General features: G+C 28.0%; 1 protein-coding gene across 2 annotated transcripts in view; it reads left to right on the forward strand.

Moving 5' to 3' along the window:
* Nucleotides 1–5,295, forward strand: part of cabp2b (calcium binding protein 2b) — a 75,923-nt gene that overhangs the window by 3,021 nt on the left and 67,607 nt on the right. Inside the window, exon 2 of one of the 2 annotated variants that reach the window (XM_087282100.1) lies at nucleotides 699–798. The exons of the other annotated variant lie outside the window; for it this stretch is intronic. The gene's annotated coding sequence lies outside the window, so the exon portion shown is untranslated. The remainder of the gene's footprint in view (nucleotides 1–698; nucleotides 799–5,295) is intronic. 2 annotated transcript variants of the gene reach the window in all.

A 5,295-nucleotide genomic window follows, 5' to 3' on the forward strand; every position in this document is an offset into this window, starting at 1 on the left:
AAATAGCTTCATAAAGCTATCAGTGATATAGTTCAATGCGAGGCCTGTGACAATAATCAATATATGGACTTCTCACATAACACATGGACAGGACCTCAATCGTTTTTGGTGATGCAATATATATCACCCATACATAAAAAACAATTCTAGCAACATTTTAGCTGATTGTGCAACATCTCTATCTCTATTGTAGGTGTCAGTATGATTAATAAAACACTACAGTATTTACTGTAAATTACTGTAGTATATTTTCATGTGGGTGTCTGACAACTGAAAATAGATCTTGTAGCAGATATCGCAGCCTCTGTTACTCTTTACCTTTGCACTTTTTTGTTAACATTTATTATTATTTATTTAGTGTATACGTTTTCACTTTCTGATTCCAATGCCTCATTATTAAATTGTTAAAATGACTAATTAAATTAAATTAAATATTCTTATGAATAAAATATTATCTGTTCTTTGGAAGAGTGCACTTGCATTGTGATGATATTATATTGTCATTCTGGTGTTATATAGTAAGTTGCATAAAATGGCCTTAAATTGACAATAATATCATTTATTGCAATATATTTTGGTGCAATACGTCGTACGACAAAAATAAATATTGTGACAGACCTATTCAATACTGCTAGAGGCAGTTTTCTGTAATGTATTTTGTGCTAATTATTCATTCATTCATTTTCTTTTCGGCTTAGTCCCTTTATTAATCCAGGGTTGCCACAGCGGAATGAACCACCAACTTATCTAGCACATGTTTTATGCAGCGGATGCCCTTCCAGCTGCAACCCATCTCTGGTAAACATTCATACACACTCATTCACACTCATACACTACGGACAGTTTAGCCTATCCACTTCACCTGTACAGCATGTGTTTGGACTGGGGGAAACCCACGCGAACGCAGGGAGAACATGCAAACTCCACACTGCTGTAATTTAAATAATCTTTGGACCTTCAGATAGCATGTTGATTCATCATTCCAGCAGGCAGAACTAGAGCTTATGAATTAAAACATTATTCTATATTGTGATATTAATTACAAGTATTGTATATTATAATTCCTAATTTAGCTGTATTTTAATATTTAAGAAGGGAATTTTCTAAAGCACCTTTAAAGCTTTATATAGTCTGTTTCTAGATTTAACAAGAGTATGTTTACTGTTTCTAAGCGCTTTAAAACATAAATAAATGAATGAAACATAAAGTAATTTCCAAAGTAATTAGTTAGCTAATTGAATTTGAATTTCATTTAATGTGCATTTTTTTCTTCATTATAATATTCGCTTCATGCATATATGGATTGTCAATTCTTAATTAATGAAATGGTATATTGGTTATCAATGTTGCATACTCTTCACAAAAAAGTCAATAAAAGATCATTGTGTAAATTAACTTTGGCTTGCTTTTATTAAGCCCAGGAGCAGATAAATGTGTAAATCATTAACATAAGCTGTCATGTTAATCAGGTCAAGGTTTACTATTGCATAATGTTTGGTTCTGTACTCTGTTCTGCTATTTTGAGATAAAACAAATGTATATACAGTTGAAGTCAGAATTATTAGCCCCAATGAATTATTAGACCGCTTGTTTATTTTTCCCCCAATTTCTGTTTAATGGAGAGCAGATTTCTTTAACACATTACTAAACATAATAGTTTTAATAACTAATTTCTAGTAACTGATTTATTTTATCTTTGCCATGATGACAGTAAATAATATTTTACTAGATCTTATTAATGACACTTCTATAAAGCTTAAAGTAACATTTAAAGGCTTAACTAGGTTAATTAGGGTAACTAGGCAGGTTAGGGTAATTAGGCAAGTTATTGTATAATGATTGTTTGTTCTGTAGACAGTCGAGAACAAATATAGCCAAAAGGGGCTAATAATTTTGTCCCTAAAATGGTGTCTAAAAAATTAAAAACTGCTTTTATTCTAGCTGAAATAAAACAAATAAGACTTTCTCCTTAAGAAAAATATTCTCAGACATACTATGAAAATTTCCTTGCTCTGTTAAACATCATTTGGAAAATATTTAAAAAAAGAAGAAAAGAATCCAAAGGGGGCTTATAATTCTGACTTCAACTGTATATATATTTTTAAATAATATACTTATTAATTAAAAAAATTAATTTAACACTTTGAATTAAAAGACAAAGAAAAAAGTACTCAAGCTTGGCTGGTTTGTGGCGCTGTAACACTACAATCTTAAAACTGAATCTGGTCTATGAAGGATCAAACCTGCGAAAACAATGAATAAATTAATAAATATGCAAATAAATGAATGAATATATATTTAAAAAAAAAACACAAATTCCTGCATAAATAAATATATAGTGCAGGAAGATTAACAATTAAATATATTGCACGAATGTTGTGGGAATAAGAAAATGCTAAACTGATTTTTATACCGCACTATTAATTATGTATTTATTTATGTAGGAATTTTTGTATTAATTATACATTTATTTATTTGCATATTTATTTATTTATTTATTTATTGTTTTATTTGTGCAAGAATTTGTGTATTTATTTATTTGTATATTTGCATATTTATCAATTTATTTATTTATTGTTTTTATTTATGCAAGAATTTGTCTATTTATACATTTATTTATTTATGTATTTATTTATTTGCATAATTATTTGTTCGTTTATTAATGCTGGAATTTCTGTATTTATTTTATTTATTTATTTGCATATTTTTTATTTATTGCTTTATTTAGGAATTTTTGTGTTTATACATCTATTTATTTTTTGCTTTTTGTTTTTTATTCATTGTTTTATACAGGAATTTTTGTGTTTATTTCTACATTTATTTATTTATGAGCTTATTTATTTATTTATTTATTTATTGTTTTATTTATGCAGGACGTTGTGTATTTATTTATTTGCGTATTTATTTATTGTTTTATTTTTGAAGGAATTATTGTGTTTATTTATTTATTTATTTATTTATTTATTTATTTATTTATTTGCATATTTATTTATTGTTTTAGTTATGCATTTGTGTGTTCATTTATACATTTATTTATTTGCTTTTTATTTGTTTATTTATGTATTGTTTTATTTATACAGGAATTTGTGTTTATTTCTTCATTAAATTATTTTTTTGCGTATTTAATTTTTGTTTATTTTATGCAAGAATTAGTGTAATTTGTTTATTTAGTTCCGTATTTATTTATTTATGCAGAAATCTGTGTAATTTATTTATTAATTTATTTATTTGCATATTTATTTATTGTTCTTTTAATGCAAGAATTTGTGTAATTAAATAATAAATTTTTTATTTATTTATTTATTTTTATTTTTTTTGCTGGTTTCATCCTCCATACTTGTCCAGTTGAATTAAAAATGTAGTTTCTTTCTCTTTCCCTTTCTCTTATTTTATTAAGATTTTTTTTTCTTTTCTCAATAATTACTAATAATAAATTAGGAATCAGAAAAGTAATTTGAATACAACTTTAATCATGTGATTAATTAATAACTTTTTAAGTAACTGACCCAACACTAATTATAAAAACACAGACATTAGACAAAAAATCACAATAATAATATTAAATTTCATCAGCTTGATGTAAAAACGTTTTCCCAGATTCTCTCTCCCTGCTTACTCTACACACAACTCATGTTGTGTGAAACATTTTTTACATCTTGTTCCTGATGCTGTTTATTGGTTGGTCCGTATAAGCACTTTAAAGATAAAGCTGATCTGAGTCATCCATCTGATCTGTAGTGTGAAAGATTCATGTGAGTTTATTGCATTGGGCTGTGTCGTGTTGTCAGTTTTCTAACAGGTTAATTCCCTAATTGACTAGAATTGTTTACTCTCGTCACTTTCAATCTGGGGAGTTTTAACTTTTGCAAATGCTTTTTTTTGTTGTTTGATTGCTTTAAATTAACAAATCATCTAAATTAGAACTAATACTGGGTGCATTGTTGTTGAGTATTGTGGTAACAAAAGCGATGTGTCTTGCAATATAACAATTCCCTTGAGAAATACTATTTTATTAGCCTTTTGAAGGTACATTTAGTTTAGTTTGTTGATAAAATGTGCTAGTATTTGTTTGCTGTGAGTATTATTATTGGTCCAGACTTAAAAAATATGGCAGGATTGACTTTATTCTGTAATGCTTGAGCATAAAAAAACAGCGAAACCGCATTAAAAAATAACAATAAATAAACGTTTTGGCAAATTATAGTACATTGTCATGTACTATACAAATACTAAATCATTGACTTAACATTTAAATCAAAATTGTTTGCGTGCATTATTTCAAGTTTTTGTCTGTGCAGTTTTTCTAGATACAATTGAAGGCAAAATGATTAATTATGAAATACCTGTTGTCTGTTTAGAAATGCAGCAAATGTGCACTTATCCTGGCTATCTACATCAGGCTTGACATAGTGGCTCATTCTCATCCTGAATCAGCAAACATGCAGTGGACTAAGCCAGGAGGACCCAGTTAAATTAGTATATAATCATAATTTATAATAATAATATTTCCAAAGTGATGTTTAACAGAGAGATTTTTTTCAACATAATATTTTTAACTACTATTTTTAATATTTAATTTTTTTTGTCTTTACTATGATGACTCTATATATAACTGGTTGTTTTTCTTTTGATAGTTGTATTCAGTTTAAGGCTTAACAGCTGTAGGTTCATTGCTCGCAAATTTCAAAATCCCTCTTAGCCTTTCAGGCAGCCACTCTTCAGTTTTTGGTTGTCCGAAATAAATTCATGTGGCCCGAATGAAAAAGACATTACTTACTATATATAATTTTACTATATTATAATTTGTATTAAGTAATTTGTATTAAGTGTAAAACGTTATAATGGCATTCATTACATATATTTTTGAACATATCAAATTTTTATTATTTTTTTACTTTATTTTTCATTTAATTTAGTTAAATTTTTTATTTAAATAAATTTCTAATGTATTTCAATTTATTTTATTTTTATTCATTAATTTTCTAACAGTTAAGTCCCTTTTTTATGAGGGGTCGCCACAGCGGAATGAACCGTCAACTATTCCGGCAATGTTTTTATGCATTGGATGCTCTACCGGCTGCAACCCAGTATTGGGAAACACCCATAAACTCTCACATCCACACACACACACTACGGCTAATTTTGTTTACCCAATTCACCTATCGGAAACCGGAGCACCTGGAGGAAACCCATGCGAACATGGGGAGAACATGCAAACTTTACACAGAAGTGCAACTGGTCCACCCGGTACTTGATCCAGTGAGCCTCTTGCTGTGAGATGACAGTGCTAACCAC

Source organism: Danio rerio, chromosome 14 (genome assembly GCF_052040795.2).
Source record: "Danio rerio strain M-AB ecotype USA chromosome 14, GRCz13ab, whole genome shotgun sequence".
In the NCBI taxonomy this organism is placed as follows: Eukaryota; Metazoa; Chordata; class Actinopteri; order Cypriniformes; family Danionidae; genus Danio; species Danio rerio.